Here is a 19,356-nt window from a genome sequence, read left to right as displayed (position 1 = left end):
ACAAGAATCAACAGGATGCATTGTAACAATGCAATGGAAATGCATTAAGACTAATAAAATTCATAAAAAGATCCACTTGGACTGCAAATGCAGTGCCAGTGGTGATAGAACAGATTCCAGAAATTCTTAATTAGCAACTCAAGACAAAACTTTTTTCTGCAGAATCACCATCTTGAAGAGAAGGTTAGTGGAATCAGCATACTTACATGTTGGGACTACGAATTTGTTAACATCATGTAATGACACTAATTGAATAGACAGTGTGTTGCATTCAGGCGCTTGTATTATTCAGCAGTTTCATGTGGTCACTGTACCCTATTCACATATTGTTCTCTGTTTGGACAACAGAGCATCTGCCTGGCACTGTCTGTCTGTTGCCGTCTGTGGTCATTCATTGCTGCAGCAGAGCTTAACTGTGGCATTTCAAAAGGCATCAGCGTGGGTCGCTGCGTGAGCCTTTTCCAGCCCTCTCTCAAATATGAAGAGTATTTACTGATGCCCAGCGTGAGCAGCGTGCCGCCTGAAAACGGTTTATTGTTTGTTTTCAGATCATCAGCAAACAACGATGCAGACACAAGGGGGTTGCCTGTTTAAAAGGATGACAAAGGTCCCTGTGCACGTGGAGCATCCAGGCACAAAGCAGCTTAAGCAGTGCACAGACAAAGACAGCCCTGTGTCTCTCACACGCATACACCATCATCAAACCCACAGAGCACAGACTAGACAGGCAGCCTGTGTGCTGAGATAGACAGCGCAACACACACATACACACATATACACACACACACACACGCACACACGCGCAACACACACACACACGCGCAACACACACACACACACACACACACACGGCCTAGTTTGGAATGGAAATCCTATACCCCTGTGGGTAGTTTAAGTACTCTGTCATTGATAGGCACTTTGCACAGACTATCCACTTATTGAATAAACTAAGAAGTGTGGCAGGAGCTGCCAACACTGGCACAATTTCTGGGGTACAAAGCCGTTTAACATTCCCAGAATGTGCAGCTGTGGTCGAAAAAATGAGGTGCTTTAAGTAGAGAGGTAAAGACATATCAATTGTAAATGGAAACTCATGAATGAAATTCAGCTCCGTCAGTGCTGAATGGCTCTCTGTTAAAAGCCACTCCAACCTGTTTGGACCGAAGGGATGGTGTCATTTAAATTCACATCAACAAATGCAGCACTTCATCCCAATCAGTTCAATGAATTTGCTACTGGACAGACCTGCACTTGACAAAGATCCACTGAGTCACTTTTTTCTGCACTTCACAGACAATGAATTCATGACTGACAAAATGAGGACAGCATGCACTCCTAAATTATGTACTGTCACATGGAAGATGTTAAAAGTGTGTGTTATACATGACTATTTACTATGCACTACAGGAAACATCACCCAGACAGGGCAGAAAAAGACAGAAACAACTAACAGCTCACCCCTATGTTTATGGCAACATATTCTCATTATAGGTGGCAATAAAGAGAGGAACAATGGGTCCTTGTTAGAGAGAGAGGAGTCCGATATGATTAAGATCAGTCCGTTCCCATGAGGATGACTGATGCCAGCAGTAGGACTGTGGAACAGCCTTTCATTTGCTGTTCCTTCATATTCTGTTTTCCTCTTGCACTTAGTGAATAAAACACAGATGGAGCACATGAACTCACTCATCTTTAGATCGCCCACCTCTTTAACCATTACATCACCACGGCTGCTTAATGTGCACAGAGGAATGACACCAGTCGAGATGCCAGCAGTCAGCACATGCAAGACAGCAAGAGGCCAAAAGAGCGCCAGATAGTTAGAGAACCTCTGAAATGGACACAAGTCCTTATAACTTTATCTGTCATTGCAGAGGACGCTACATTGAAATTCAAAATCACTGATGATTTTTCTCCGTGCCAGCAGATACAAATACCAAAATGCATTTTTAGAGTGTAAATGCAGGCGCAGGTTATTAAACGTTTGCACTATATGCTTACATTCTATTGACACATGAATTCAGTGATATAAACCCAGAGACGAAGATTATAAAAATGTAAATTCCACATTTGGCAGACTTGGCTATCAAAACATTATCAGACCAAAAACAAAACAGCTGATATTGGCCACTGCTGACAACGTATCAGCGCGTCTGTAGGGGATAAAAACCACCCCCAGTTAGCCAACCTGTTTCCAAGACCAGCACAATACTGATGGGAGTTAACCAATAGATACCATTGTTAATGTGTTCAGACCATTTTGAACAATCTAAAATTAACAATGATGTTTGGACTGAGAGACTGAGAGAGTTCTTTCCCTTACTCAAACACTACAGTAGGGATTCCCCCTCCAATTGCTCTAGCGGAGCTGCTCAGTGGTCACCTGCTGTAAAAGACTCCCAGGCGAGAATGTGGGTAAGTGCATTAACGTACTGCAGTGCACTGCTGTAAATTATACCGCCCACTTAATTTTTCCTTAATGAACGAATTTAATGCAGAACAGAGACAAGTACAATAAAGGCAGAAGAACAAAGAAAGTAAGTGAGAACCGCAGTTCCACAAACACAGTGCCATCAAGTTTTTTGGACCCATGTTGCAAAGCCAAGACAATGAAATCACCCTATTTCTTCAAGGCTACTGAAAAAGAGAGCATGTCCATCCCATTACAATGTCCCTAATCCTTCACACACAACATTACAGCAGTCTGACTCTTTAGGCCAAACAATATTAGTGGGTGAGGAAATTTGGTAAAGGCAGACAAAGCATAATGAATGGTGGTAATGAAAACACAAATCATCTTGAAATTACTTCAGTCGTAGTTGAGTGAAATTTGTTCACTGATTTTTATGTGGAAGAGTGCACAAGAAGTACATTTCTTTAAGGTCTTCACAGAACATTTTTTCTACTGACGGTGCGTAAAGACAAATCTTTCTTTCAAAAATTGAAACGTAAATATCCAAGACCAAGGTGGTTAAGAGTTAGCTTAGTTTTAATTCAGTGCTGTCTTCGATGTAGGCCGGCTCAGGTCCATGATCATTTATAGCTACATCTGAGAAGCACTAAATCTGTGAAAAGGAGTGGAATGGGCAGTTAAATGGCTCACTGAGGAGCTTTGCTCCTCTAGCAAGGAATAAATCCTAATGCAGTCTTAAGAGACTGGCTCTTATTGATAGCAAAGTGCAAATACCACAAAACTCCAGTTTTGGAGAAGAAAATCATTCTCAATGTAAGAGAACATTGTCACAAAGAGTATTTTCAAATTCGGTGTCTGATACTCCTTCTAAATTGAAAAAAAGAGTAATTTCTTACACAGTGGATTGAAGAAGACTCGATTATAGCAGCCAGGAATATTTCATGTACAATGAGACAGTACCTACAAAAAGAGGCTTGCTGCAAACTTCAACAAACCTGAGACTGAGCATGTGAAATGATTGTGTTGTTTACGTGAACTAAATGTCTAACGGACTGACTGCCAGTAATCCAAAGGCATTCACTTATTTCATGGAAAGTCAGCTCCCTGATCACAGTAATGCACTGTGCTGGCTTCTTTCTTCCTAATGAAGATAAGCTTTCAAATCACAGCAGGAGCCGTGTGGCTGGACACAGTCCAGCACCAGCCAGTTAACTGCAGCCAGCCTGCCAGCCAGCCAAGAGGTGGCACAATGCACTGTGAGCAAAGTGCACAGTCTTCAATTTACAGAACAGGAAGGTCATGGATGATGAGTCATGATGAATTAATGACTACAGGTGGTCAAGTGTCAGAGGATTGGCACCTGAAATGACGCACCGGCCTCATCCCCATAACAAACAAGCTCTCGCTGCCACTCCTCTGTATTCCCTTCTGTGTTCCAGGAAATGTGGTGCGCAGTGTTTCAGTCAGGTGGAAGTGGAGAGGAGACATGGAAAACACTCTCTGTTTCTGGCCTTCCTGTTGTCCAACAGACAGGGCATGAAGTCCGAAGCTAGGACTCACAGGCATTCCTTTCCTCTTACCGGAGGGAAAGATAGACAGACGCGAGGCTCCATGACTGCCACAGTGACTGAGCAGAGAATAGCCTGGATGGTAAGCTGCATCACAACAATGTGCCACTGAAAAACGGGTGAAAAAGACGGCACCACTCGTTGAGGATGAAGGTGCTGTTTTTTTCTTTTAAATAAGGAACACAAGACAGATTAATACTGTTTTTGTAATAGAGATCACGTGTGTAGTGAATACAGTATGAAAATATCTTTCACTATATTTCCTGAAAAGCAGCTGGAATCTCTAACTATGTTACCAGTCAGTCATGACATCGTAGGCAAGCTGATAAATAAAGCAAACAGATAATACAAAACTACAGAACCTCATTGGAACCATACCAAACAAGGGTAATCCGATTACTTAAGAAGAGAAGCGACTGTGTTTGCCAGCTGTGTGAACCAGATAAACCTCACTGTATCATCAGATATTTACTGAGGGCTGACAACAGTCTGACACCTGTCTTTGAAACTGACTACACAGACAATCTGAAATGCTGTTTGCACTCGGAATAAGTTCATCACACAATCCATGGATTCCAAAATAAAACAAACAATCAAGTAATAGGGTTAGGGTGATTGATATTCTTTGGAAGAAACGTCAACATGCTCTGACTTTCACAGCCATAAAACAGATTTTATTTTTCTGTTCTATTTTGTCAGCCAAGCCCCCCACACCACTGCTCTTGGCTGGCTCTCACCAGTAACTTAAAATAGGTCTGTGCTGGTTGTATACCTTCTTTCCAGGTATATTCCTTATTGCAAAAGATCTCAGCCATCAGCTGAATGGAGGTGTTACTGTATAATATCATCAGGCCACACAGTATAGACCTTCATAAGATCAGCAAAGATCACAAGATCTATCACTGCAACACAATAGCTGCAAAAAGGACTCAACAATAAAAGTAAAGTTAAGTCTCTTTTGATGAATTTTGAAGGAATTTGAGTTGAAGTTCAATGATGGGAGGCGGCAGAAGGTTTGCTGTTTCAGTGGATGATGTGCAGGATGTAACTGACTCCTTTGTCCTTTAAGAACTACATGAAACAGGTTTGTCACACTAGAACATTCAATCTAAGGAACTTCTGGTTCACCCAGCTCCCCTTAGATGCAGCAAAACTGCACATGCACTCAATGATTTTTTTTTTCACACATCTCACACTGTTTCACAGGCTGGTCACAAGCTGGAAAAACAAGACTTTCTCCACTGCAAACACTTTATAGACAAACAGACACGGCACTGAACAAAATGTCATTAAGTTACCATCATTGTAACATCATTCAGACGTGTAATCTCTTGAGCTTTAACTGCTTTATGTATCTTGCTGGTGCTAGTTTAGTGTACAAAATGATCAATGATCCGGCTCCTTCTCCATTAAAACAGGCTATTTCACTGCGTCAGATAATAGGAGAGCAACTAGGACGACCAACAGAGGTGGCCGTTCCACACAGTACCAGCACAGATCTACTGAATCGGGCAGATCAGCCTTCTCTGTTTGAGCAACAAACTTTTGGACTTCAGTACCAAGTTGTATAACAGAGTGCTGCAGTTTTACTGATCTCAAATTACAAATGAAATTGTGGCTAAAATCAACCCAATCATGTATCTATCACACATAAACACAAACATTAGATGTGTCTGAATATTCTGAAATCCTGTTGTTGTTGTTGCTGATGTTGTTGTATACTTAACTGATATGTCATTCTCTGCTTCCTGCCAAGGGAATACAGATATAAATGAGCTGAATCTGGTACAGCTAAGAAATGACACTTGTTCAAAAAAAATAAAAATAGATAAAATAAAATAATTCTATAAGAAATAAGTGGAGGAGGAAAGACTAGAGGGATGGCTGAGCACTAAGTGGCTCTGATTGCAGAATTACTTTAGACCACTAAGAAATAATGTGGACTCAGTAAACAGGAAAAATCATTACTGCACTGACATAAAGTAGAGAAATGCTTATTTACTACCCAACAAAGTATTCTCAACTTGTTCTGTAAGCAGGTGCAATGAAAGACCCTTATACGGCTCTCCCTCTAGTCAGCAGGTGGCATGTTAATTAATGGTGCCTACAACTGACCAGGCAAACCTTCCACCCTGCCGTTACAAAAAAGACATACAGTATACAAGACTTCATTGTGTGTTTTAGCTGAGACGCTTGTTTCTGCCTGAAAAGTGAACAGCTCTGCTGCAGCACAGCATGAAAGTTCAGCATGAGAGCTGGCAGGCCACAGAGGGCCACTTGGCCTGAGTTCTTTGGCTCCTTTAATCATTTTGATTGAATCATTTTAGCTGGCCTGCACCCTCAGACTTTTAACACAGTGTCCTTATGCTGATCCACTCTGCTTTACACTACTTATGGAGCCAATAGCCTACAGAGATATCAAATAGCACGGACCGTGAGCCGGCCTACTTGTGCTCCAAATGGAAAACATTTTAACATAGGACTCGCGGAAGGAATAATAATATGTCATTTTATATGATAGCAGGTTTACAGGATCAGCGTGTGCGATGGGTAATGAACATTGCAAAACTTAGTTTTAAGCTTCTGATGGTTTCCATCCCAACTTCAGACCCTTACAATAAATGGTACAAGACTTAAGATGTATTAAGTGTTTGTGACTTACTTTCCTGGACTGGCTGCAAGAAGGATTAAAAAGATATCCAGTGGAAAGATTAACGAAAGTTAAGGTAAACATTAAGGAGAAAAAAAGACATCATTAGCCCATAATCGCCACACTTTGATTCTGTGGATCCCTTTCCATTGAGCTATAGACATAACCAACAAAGATGCAACTCATTCTGCCTAGGGGCTCCGTCACACTAACATCTGGAAAAGCAACATTTCACACAAAGTGAAGTCAATTTGTCCAGTGCTCTCAAGCACAATTCAATTTTACTGAACCCTGACATGAAAATTCACTCCACCTCGACAGTCCTTACCTTAGGCAGAAGAGCCAACAATGAACAAAGTCATCATATTACTTTGTGTGTCAGTCAGTCAAGAAACCACTGCGTGTTAATGAATTTCACCGTGCCACTCACCATTATCAACAAGATGGCACCCAGTATTCTCAGAACGTTACTCTCAGAAAGTGATCGCGGCCTTATCGCTCTTTGGGCTGCTGTTTACAAGACAGAAACAGAGGTGATAGATAGCTGACAGCAGAACCTACATCCACAAAGAAGCTACCTCTACTGTTCCCAGAGTGAGGACGAACCACAGCCAGCTGCTGACAGATACACAAACCACATCTTTGATTTAGTATGCATTGAACACAAAACCACAGGCTTAGTGGGCTTACATGCCACGTCCAACTCAAAAGTTTTTAAGGTGTCAAATTTACACAGCCACTGTTAGTTGCTCTAACTTAAGTGAGCGATTTTCATGACCTCAGGCTGAAGGCTTTAAGATAACTTTGATGTCCAGGATATAGTCTCCAGTTTCACTAACAGGACATTTAAACAGCACATGCCTTCCTCTGCAAACACAAAGTACTGAGGAATGACCAGTGTGTTTGCTGCACTAACTGTGCAACTAACTGTGCTCACTGCCATGGAAAGTATGCCTTTTGTGACTTCCTCACAGTGTCCCTGCTATCAGAAGCTGGACAAACGTGCTTCCTCACGTTGATTTCCTGCTCTACGTCAATTTGGTCTGATATGGTGTTGCGATGGCACAATAACCACACCTACGTATTTCCACATTCTCTGTGTTGTTGCTCACAGTGGTATTGAAGTCTGCTTTGAATGGGAGCAGCACAATGAATCAGTGCTTCACCAGACAGATGAGCATTATCAGGAGCAGTATCAGGTGTTTGAAGTGTCTTAACAGGCAAATCTCAGCTGTCCTCTAACATCATATGAGCAGAATTAGGCTACTCCGAGGCGTTCTTGGGATCTCATTTTCAATACTGTCATATATTTGTCATCGAGGTGGCTGCTAAAACAATGTCAATTAGCAAACATTTCCCAGGTTTGAAGAAAAGTGAAAGACAGGTGTTGCTGTATGCTTGACAGTAGGCCAAGCTGAACATGGTTTATGTTGAAACCTGACACAGGACAAGTGCACCAGGCAGAGGCCAGGCAGAACTTCATCCTACCCAACTATAACATGAAAATATGGCTTCCTGTCTTAACTAGACGAGCACTGTTGCCTCGTCTTACCTAGTGGCACTTATATGGGCTAGCAAGCAGATTTCTATAAAAATTACTTTAAAAAAACCTGCACGTGCACATCGGTGTTTTGGGGTATTTTGGTTGATTAGAGCTGTGCTTACTTTGATATGCTGTGATGGGAACTTTGTGAGGTTGTTGACCATTTACAGTGACAAAGGGCAGCATGGTGGTGCAGTGGTTAGCACTGTTGCCTCACAGCAAGAAGGTTCCAGGTTCGAATCCAGGTTTGAACCTGGGGTCTTTCTGTGCATGTTTGCATGTTCTCCCCGTGTTTGCGTGGGTTCTCTCAAAGACATGCACCTTAGGTTGATTGGTGACTCTATAGGTGTGAGCTTGACTGTTTGTCTGTCTCTATGTGTTGGCTGACGATGGATTTACAGTGACAAAGGCATTAGATGCAACAAATCTGTCAGTCACGCAAATAAAACATATCAAGAACACAAACTTATTCAGTAAAGAGTTGAAGTAAATTAATAGTCCTAAAGACGGTAGGACAATCTTAGAAATCATGGTCTTAAAATTGGAGAAATTTCATAATGGATTCATGAGCTGAGTTGGATTAAACTTCTGTACCAGTAGTATGAAAAAATAATAAGTTAATGTTGCTGTCCTGCTGGGAACAATGTTATTCCATTGACAACATGCTAACTGCTACATTGATAACATCCCCTACTTTCTAGAACCACTGTGCTTTTTTTTTTTTTGCAAGTTTTTGGCAGCATCTTCAAGCATTACATCTTCCTTCAAGCATCCAACTCTGCACAGTCTCTGAAGAGACGACAAGTGTGTGAAACTTCCCATTTTTGACCATGTGAAGGTCCCGACAACCTATTTTACCTCACTATACAAACATGTTTTACATTTCCTTTCATCCTGGTCCAAATGGGTACAACTGACTGAGTTATAGCCCTGAAAATAGACCCACTGTTATTGGACAATATTTCACTGACAATTCATCAACGGCCGACAACATACTGACCACAGACTCTGGTCTCTACTGCTCAGCTAGTTGGGAGACAGGAAGGCTTACTGTAGTAGCCCTCAGTGTAATTTGGTTCTGATAACGAACTTGTTATCACTGCGGCAGACAGCTTACTCCTTATCCTGCCACTTCGGAGATAACACCATCAATCAAATTTGAACGAGTTCCTGCTGTTCCCACATTTCTTTCCCCATTTCCAGCACCAGAACTGTTATTCTGCTGTCCAAGCCCAAAGTCTGACAAACCTCAGCTGGCCATTTCACTGTCTGGTTGGAGATTACAAACTTCGCTGTTCTTGTCCATCGCCTTATTACAGTTCATCAGGGCAAAACAGATAATGAACCCCTGCATTAATTAAAGGTTTAAAAGTCTATATTTTTATTAATATACAAGTACAACCTTGTGAAAGATGGATTCATGGCCTTGTATGTGTCCTTGCTCTTGGTGCTCTTGGATCTATAGCATCATGTTGTGAGCGGACATAATGAAAAATCAAGCCATATGATGATCAATTCTAATTTCCTATAGAGGCTCATTTGAGAAAATGAGAAAATGGAGTGTGGACTAATAAGAATAACAGGTCAATCAATTAAATATTTGCTAACTGCTTCATTTCATAATGGAGGTTCATGTGGGAGGTTGGACCAAGGATCATGGAGTATTGTACCAAGCAGTTAAAATACTTAAATTACTTCTCATAACCTGGAGATTGATTATTAAGAGTGTGACTGTTATGGCGTGTTCCTTTTGCTGGCTGAGCAAACATTTTACCGTGACTCACTTTAACTCAACATAGTTTCACATATCCACTATGTGTACCAGTGTCATTTTGTACCAAGAGTAATATCTACCACCACGCAGCCCCGTTTTGCTTATTATCTAAGGAATAATTAGTGAGTGCGGGTAATATCAGCCTACTTTGTTCGTACTTTTTGACTCGGCACTCAACAATCTTTTGTTTAGTGCATAATTTATTAACTGCGTACTGTGTGCTGTGTGTATGTGTGTGTGTGTGTGCATGCATGCATGCATGGAGAAGACACTGGGAGCTAATCTTGACAAGCATGCAGCAGCTCCTACTGCCTTCCAATCTGAGCTTTCTGTGTTCCATCTTCAAGCAAAACACGCTACTGCTATGAAATGATGCAGCTTAACACCCACTACTGATAAAATGCTCTACTGTATTGCACGTGTGTGTGTGTGTGTCTGCTGCCCTAGCAAGCCACTTGCCTCTAGTCTATTCAGTCTCTATTTTTATGAGGATGGAAACAGCCAAATATAATCACATAACAGCATAAAGATATGATGAAGCTCTATGTGTAACAATATGTATGTACACACATGTATAAATATATGGAGGCTCTGTGTACATACACGAGTACAAGTAAATTAAGATGCAAATGCTCATTTTGTTAAAGAAATTCAGAGAGGTTATAAAGGCGTGGAAGAGCCTGGTTGTCTTCTGATGAGTGTGAAGTTGCTGCTGAGTGGAGTTGAGAGAGGGACTTTGAAATGGAAATCTTACAGAGGCGCAGTGAGCTCGGGGGCAGTGGAGGGATGTGAGCGCGGGACTGATGATACCATCTCCTCTGGCAGTCTCTCTAATGCTTACTGTCGGGCAAATCTCACTCAGCACTTTCCCCCACCCAACTACCAATGTCTACACACAGGTACAAACACATATACACATACAGACCTGTACTGACTGAATACTGGAACACAGCCCATCAGATCCATAACTACTAACGCAAAAAGTGTCAAAACACTCACTCAAATAATGGCACAAATCTGGAGCAGAGCGACTAACTAACTTCTGAGCCTTTTAAACAACGCTTATGAGTTCAAGGCACACTAATCTGGACTCAGTCAGTGCTCTGTTGTGTACATCTTAACCCGTGCTCGTTAGTCAGGACTAGTTATGCCAGAGATGTACTCAGAAATGACATGACAGAAGATTAGCTCATAAATGTTGTGTTTAGCAAATCTATGTCTTTACCTTTTACATCAACGGAGACAGACAGACACAGACAGAGAGGCTTAAATGATGCTGAGGCAAACCACGATACAACAGAAGCAGACCTGACTCAGTTTCCTCCTGTCTCCCCGCCTGGTTCCCCATGTTGGTCCACTCCGCGACTCCCACTCTCCACACTGGGGCGGACTAATCCAAGAATCCGTGGCTGCGGGGGAGAGGTGTGTGTGTGTGTGTGTGTCGGGGTTGTTGTCTCTGTTTAGCACCCACTACCAGTGCCAGTCAGTCACATGTGAGTGGAAACCATAGGAGACATAAAATTCTTCTTATTCTTCCCTCCTTCTGGTCTTCCTTTCTCTTTACCACTCCCAGGACTGTGTGAGTGTGTGTGTGCATGTGTGAGGAGGCAGGCTACGCATTCTGTTAGCGGGTGTCTGTGAGTGTGTGTGAGTGTGTGTGAGTGTGCCTGTGCTCCAGGACGGTGACAGTATGTCACACTGGCAGGCAGGCAGGCAGGCAGGCAGGCAGCGTTGTGTTCACTTCATTATCGCTGTGATGACTGGATTCAGCTCAGAGGAGGAGTGGCTTCCCTGGCCCCACACACACACACACACACACACACACACACACACACACACACACACACCTCCTCCCGCTACTGCCAGCCAGTTTACGCTAATACCAGTTGAACAATGGGGAGATGAACCGTCCCTCTGACTGGCACTGAAAAGAGAAATGAGTATAGGAGAGAAAAAGAGGGTGGAGAGAAGAAGGAAGGAAAGAGGAGCAGAAGGAAAGGAAAGGCACTATTTGTATTTCTGGCAGAGGGTGACAGTGCAGCTCTTGTCTTTTCTTGCTCAGGGAAGTTGCAGCCCAGGACCTCACACAGAGCCTCCTGTGCATGCACCCCCTCATAAAATCACAAGTCCCAACAAAAGTCTTCATAAATGGGGAAAAGTGATGCTGGTCTCGGGGGTAAGAGGCCACCCTAGGCTCGCTGTACCATTCTCTCAACAGTGCACTCAGCAGGGAACAATAGCGTGTACGTGAGTGCATGGACATGTGTAGAAAGATCAGGGGTGGTGTGCTAGTTTTGGTGGCGCTGTGTGGAACTAGTGAGAGGAAGGCTTGTTTTTTTCCTGTTCTTTCTCATTCACAATGTACGCATGTGTTAAATATTTATGATGGCAGGAGCTACACGGAGAAGCCAAGCTGGAAGGGAGAGTGACTTGTCATTTTCAGTTGTCTGGTCTCTTTCTTAGGGTCCCCAATCGCTTTTTGAGTGTGCAGGCATGTACAACTATCAGGAAAATCACTAAGAAACCCTCTTGGAAGTTGGCCAAGAACACAAGGAAGTCAGAAACTACTCTTCCACACTATTCGCCTCATTAATTCCACCTCATTAATTAAAGATACTTCTAATTTATATATGGATAAATACCTCTATACCACAGTTATACCCAGTCACAAGAAACAGGGATTGAAACTGCTGAGAAACAAATTATTCTCACTTGTATCCTTCTGAAGAGCCAGCCATTGTGTTTCATCTGACCTCGGTTTACAGAAATACAATAAGACTGTCCATGACACAATACGCTGTGCTGCTATGGTCCAAAAAGAAACCTCTGTTAGCCAAGGGCACAAACCTGTATGAAGTACTATTTATCAGAAATTACAATTCGTCTTCACTGCATCATCAAAAGCCATACTTGACACAGATAAGCACTGATATTTTTAGTAGGATGTTGCATAAGCTCAGAGCTACCAGCATATTTCCTTCTTGTTTCACTGCTGAAGAGTACCATGGAAATAACAATGAACAAGTAGAATGATAAACTGGACACTGGACATTTAAAACTTGTAGCTGCATTTTTGCTCAATAAGCATTTGACGCACAAAATACTCCAGCCAGAAAAGCCTTTAGACTTTTCTTACAGCTATTGAGACATTTTCTAGTTTGCTCTGCCCACATCAGGTTGAATATTTCACTCAATTATACAAATACTGTACATGAGCGCTACCTTGCTTTATCATGTTACATAAACTGTTGGCACATTTTCCTCATCCTTTCTCAATACGCTCTTCTCTCCTCATTTTGGAGCAGCACATCTACCTCAGTAAACAAACATGCCTCTAATCCAGCTAAGAATGTTCTCCTCACCACAGGACGTCCATCTCTGTGGACCCAACAGGCCTCTTTCAGGATCTGGCAAGACCATTCCTCTCTGTCTTGCATATTTTGGGGACACGCTGGGGTCACAAGCTCCTCGAGAGAGGAATTTCAAACTTGATGCCAAAACTCTGGTCTACAATCCTAAAAGGGGCCAGGTGTGTTTACTTCTGATCTGACGCCAGATGCATAGACACAGTGTTAATTTGGGCTTTTAGATGCACTATGAGGAGAAGGAGTAAAGCTATTCCAGCTTGCCAAAATCCTTTTTACACTGCATGCATAATAAACAGAGAAGCACATTATTGTACTGTAAATACTGTAGAGTATATTTAGACTTGCACAGGGCAGTATGGGGGACATCAAAGGTAAAGGTGTGGGTATACATGTGTGTCTTTCTGTTGCTCATGTCAGTGTATGTCTGTCATGGCTGAGTGCTTATGCAGGCTGAGGCACCCCAGTGGACTGAGGCGTGTTTGATTAATTCATCTGACAGATATGAGGAGCTCAAGGACCATACCTCTCCCTCCTCCTGCCTCCCAAACACTGACACAGGCAGACAGACAGGGCCCTGCTGGGACCACATGTTACTGGTGTCTGGAGTCTGGCGTCTGAGATGTGCATAGTGAACTAAAACACACTCTGGCTCCATCTTATTCCCAGTGCATCTCAGTCTCCCTCTCCTTTTCCTTCACTGTGACTGTTAACGAAGGTCAACGAACGCATCCATCCTCCCTCTCTCCTGGTAGTGAACTGATGCTATAAGGAAATAATATGAGCTGATTAATAGAGAATAGAAAGTCACAGTCCATCTGGTGTGGCCTCACATATGGCGAACAATCTGAGCAACTCATCCCTCATCTCCATGACTCACTGAAATCCACAGACCTTTCATACAGCAGAGGCTGGAGGTCAGTAAAAAAAGAAGGTCCTGTGTGCATTTAATCAGAAGAGAAATACAAGATGCATTTGAATCAGCGTGTAGTCAACAGCATGTAACTACTCTTCCTGACGAGTGGTAATCTACAACACTGGTAGTAGAGAGGACTGACAAAACATTATCTCTATGTGAGGTAGCATGTCATCATTCTGCGTTTACAGTCAAGCAGAAAGTCTCTCACAGGAGCAGAGGACAGAAAAGTGAAAGCTGTGGCATGAGAGAGCTCTTTGGTAAAGCTAAGCTAATCCACATCATTCACTTTCATTTTCTTGCTGAGTGACATTCATGAAGCGACAGTAATCCACTGACACGTCACTCATAAGAAACGGTGTAAAACTAGTGGATGCTTGTGTTTTTAAATCTCCTGTCTCAGCAGAAGTGTTGTCAACGTTTACCTGACAACAAAAAGTGGTGCTAGATGTTACCAGTGGGAAAAGGAATACATGATAAGTCCTTTAACTCCCACATTAAACAGATTTCTAGAACTGCCTTTTTCCATCTACGTAATATTGCCAAAATCAGGCCCATCATATCCACTGATGATGCAGAAAAATTGGTCCATGCATTTGTCACTTCTAGGTTGGACTATTGTAACTCATTATTATCAGGCTGCCCCAATAAGTCCTTAAAGACTCTCCAGCTGGTCCAGAATGCTGCTGCTCGTGTTCTGATGAGAACTAAAAGAAGAGACCACATTTCTCCTGTACTGGCTTCTCTTCATTGGCTTCCAGTAAAATCTAGAATAGAGTTTAAAATCCTTCTCCTCACTTACAAGGCTCTTAATGTTCAGGCTCAATCATCTCTTAAAGAGCTCATAGTACCGTACTACCCTACTAGAGCACTGCGCTCCCAGAATGCAGGCCTACTGGTGGTTCCCAAAGTCTCCAAAAGTAGTTCAGGAGGCAGAGCCTTCAGCTATCAGGCTCCTCTCCTGTGGAACCTCCTTCCAGTTTGGGTTCGGGGGCCAGACACCCTCTCTACATTTAAGAGTAGACTAAAAACCTTCCTTTTTGACAAAGCATATATTTAAGGGCTGGCTCAGGCCTTAGACCAGCCCCTAGTTATGCTGCTCCAGGCTCAGACTGCCGGGGGACTCCTATGGTGCACTGAGCTCCTCTATTCTCTCTCCTCCTCTTCCTCTCCATCGTTATGTCTCATGTCAGCCAAATGTCTGCCTCTAACTTGCTATCTTCCCCGGAGCGTTTCTGTGCTTTCTCATCTCTCAGGTTCCTGTGGATCCTGTGGATCCTGGTCCTGGCCCTGCTGGCGTGGTTCTCTGGTTCCTGTGGGTCCTGGTCCCGGTCCCGCTGATGTGGTTCTCTGGTTCCTGTGGATCCTGGTCCTGGTTCTGCTGATGTGGTTCCCTGGTTCCTACGGATCCTGGTCCTGGTTCTGCTGATGTGGTTCTCTGGTTCCTGTGGGTCCTGGTCCCGGTCCCGCTGATGTGGTTCTCTGGTTCCTGTGGATCCTGGTCCTGGCCCTGCTGATGTGGTTCTCTGGTTCCTGTGGGTCCTGGTCCCGGTCCCGCTGATGTGGTTCTCTGGTTCCTGTGGATCCTGGTCCTGGTTCTGCTGATGTGGTTCCCTGGTTCCTATGGATCCTGGTCCTGGTCCCGCTGATGTGGTTCTCCATCAGCCAATGGATGTGCGTCTGTCCAAGGCTACAGCCTGTCCGTCCTTGGGAGCTGGATCTCTCCTTCACTGTGGTGCTCCCGGAGGTTTCTCTTTTCCCACTGGGTGTTTTGAGTTTTTCCTTCCCGAAGAAGGAGGGTCATAAAGGGCAGGTGATGCCTCGGACTGATCCACCGGACTGATCCATTGGCCTCATCGACTGCTGGACTCTTTATTAGATTGTTTGTTCGCTTACACTTGTTTATTTCAGTGAACTTTGTAAAGCACTGTGAGACACTGTGTTGTGATATTGGGCCATACAAAATAAATTGAATTTAATTGAATTTAATTGAATAAGGGCCAGAGAAAAATACTGTTGTGGCTTGACAGAAAATACAGAAAGTCGAGTCACAAACTTTCAAATGGCACTGCATTTAGGTCGCAACTGGATTTAACATGATATACTTTTGTACTTTATTGTAGTTTTGTATTCTATAATTGATGATGGATCTCCAAATGGACAACAAAAAAGATCTATAATAAATATATTCAGCTCTATTTGTTGTAAATATAAACTTTATATACAATATATGCAATCTCCAAGAGTAGTCATTGTTATCAAGAGCCATGCCAATCCTGTTGACACCTCCACCATGTGAGGTATGACTGCTGGAACAAACTGAATTCACACAAATGTGGGTCTTTGGGGGGAATTCCACCGATTTGACTCATGTGAGTCTGTTTACAGGTCCTAGGGAGCACTACTGCGTATGTGAATAAAGCTTTAAGCCTTTTGCGTCTCCAGAGAAAGACAAAGACCAGACCAAAGTATCAGCAAAACTGGATTAATGCTAAACCAGTGCCAATTTAACTTCTAACTCAGATCAGATAAGAAAAAGACTCACTGAAAGACATTGATGTCAAGCTCAACTCTACTCACCCAAACATTACAGATCAGTGTGAAAGCATCGACTGAACAGAGGTGGAGGACAATGCTTGTCGATGAAGTGCCCATTTGTAAAGTTATGCCCTGCAGTCACCCTCAGCAGGCTTGTTACTTATAGAGCAGGACAGTCTGATCTCTCTCGGTCTCTCCTCCTTGCACACTCCGGAGGGACTCCTCTCCTAGTGAAAGCTTTTCTGAATTATTAATGATGTGTTTTAAATAAGTCATGAGGATGAAGCTGGGTTTTAACCCATTGTCTGACAGCACGGTAGAGTTGGTTAAGTGCCAACTGGGATATGGACAAGACTCCATTAGAAAAAATAACAGTTTTGACTCATTAGTATGGCATGCTGTGAGGGCAGCCGAGGGTGGGGTCAGACTGTCAGTCACTGGACCTTTATAGCCAGTAAGGTGTGTGTTGGGGTGTGTGTGTCCTATGAACTTGTGTAAAGGGATACTTCAGCCTTCAAACCTACTGTGACTGCGTTCTAATAAAAGTGTGGTTACTCAGCTTCAATCCTGTAAAATAAATGCCTTTTATCATGTAAGCATTGTGCCTACGGTGAGATCTGCCATTCCTCGCACACAGCCCATAGCTGATATCTACATGAAAAGATTTTCAAAGATTATGACAAAAATGGCAGTTTCTACTTAATCTGGGCAATATTGGCTGACGGTACCAAAAGTCAATGGCATGACTGAAGAATGGCACAAATCACAACTTAACAAAGGAAATGTGTTTCCCCCCCGTGGTGAATTACACTGATTGGCACAGGAAAACACTATCGTTGTTTGGTTTTTTTTTGCTATTCCATGTATGCAACCATCTCACACATATCCGACCCAGTTCCAATGAAGCTTGAGAAAAGAAATGATGCACACTCTCACTAGTGCAGTCCTCATTCCTGCATTTAATTAGCACCACAGTTAGAAACAAGACGAAAAACTGTATTTGTTGCTGTGCAGAAACGGAGTGCATCATTTGTGAGGGAAAGTGACATTGGTGCATTGGTTCAGAATCTTTCTGACTCCACACAGCTTAAGTAAGAGACTCAATTAGTGCCCGACAGGTATGATGACAGTTGTGTTGCAGTGTACTTAGAGCCCAGTGAGTCCTGATCTCTTTTTCAGTCAGTGTCACAATGCAATGTCACATATCAACTAGGGAGAAGCTCATCTGTTTATGACCAACCTGACAATATCAGTAAGACAAGCCTGAAGACATGCCTCACTATTCCAGTGAATATGTTTATCACAAAATGTCATGAAGCAAAGTCTGAATTTTTTTTTATCTTTTCTTCACCAAAAAACAGATACTTCACTTCAGAGACTTCCCTTCCACATCAATAAATGACAAAGAAACACTCCAAGACATTTCAAAGCATTACATCTCTACATAGATGAGTTCAAAATATCATAGATCATCACCCCAATCTAAATTCAAATCATGGCATTTCCCCTGGATGTCTCAGCACAACTCTCAGACCGGGCTCAGTGACTGTGGGTGGAAAGCAGCAGACTAAATGATGATTGTCGCTGTTTGCATGCATGGTTAACCGCCACTGCTCTCTCAGGTGTCACATTTGATTTTCCACTTGCTGTTAAGCTTGAGTTTTGAGACCTGTTTGACATATCCACTCATTGTTTATCAATCAACCTTTCTTTCTTTATAGAGCGCCAATCCATAACTGCGTTATCTCAAGATGCTTTCCATAAAGAGCAGGTCTAGACCAAACTCTTTAATTAGTCATCGTCATATGCCTTGACGTGCACTGGTGGCGTCATGGCCCAGGTGCAGAGCAATACTGGGAACATCATATTGAGTTATATGTGAGAACAGAACATGCCAGTTTTACTATGAAAATAATACATGTTAATTAAGCGGTCGACTGTAAATTCTGTGAAATTATCTAGATGAATTATGCTTGTTGGGATCAAATCATCAGTGTATTTTGATTTGGATGCATAAAAAGGAAATAAAGTTGGTTAACTGTGTTTGAAGCTAAAACACAGAGGATAATATTTTAGGGAAAGACAATACCCCATCTGACTGACAGTTTTGCCTCTGCAGTGATTGCAAACACCCTGTTAAGATGCCCTGCCCTATTTTAAAGATGGTTTTCTTTATGACCAAGAACTATTTAACAACATTCCTATCCTGAACTTTGATTGGCTACCAGAAACTGGCAAGAAAAACTAGGCCAGAGGAAGTAAGTGAAAAGTAATGAATTTATCATGAACGGCACATACTGGGAATCTGTTCTCGTCCTTGGGTGTAGAAACACTCTGAAAAAGCAAACTTTGGTTAATTAGAGACCAATCCATTGAAGCTGATCATGGTCTAATTGTGTTTGAAAGAACCAAGAGCCTCACTTGGCCATGGTTTCTCAGCTCCTCTGGAGTCTTTTCTCATGTAGAATTCAATTATCTTCGCTTCAGTACAACAATCCTTTGAAGAAGAGTTTCACTGGAGCACAGCATCTACACACAGTGTGTCTGGGCCGCCATAAACAAACACAGCTATCGTCCTCACAGAGGATT

General features: G+C 42.7%; 1 protein-coding gene across 1 annotated transcript in view; it reads right to left on the bottom strand.

The window, feature by feature from the left end:
* specc1 (sperm antigen with calponin homology and coiled-coil domains 1) overlaps nt 1-19,356 on the bottom strand; it is a 68,625-nt gene that overhangs the window by 32,331 nt on the left and 16,938 nt on the right. The gene's annotated exons all lie outside the window — the stretch shown is intronic.

This window comes from Pempheris klunzingeri, chromosome 14, assembly GCF_042242105.1.
Source record: "Pempheris klunzingeri isolate RE-2024b chromosome 14, fPemKlu1.hap1, whole genome shotgun sequence".
Taxonomy (NCBI): Eukaryota; Metazoa; Chordata; class Actinopteri; order Acropomatiformes; family Pempheridae; genus Pempheris; species Pempheris klunzingeri.
Note: the sequence above shows the minus strand (reverse complement) of the source record. Positions and strands in the feature narration are given on the sequence as shown.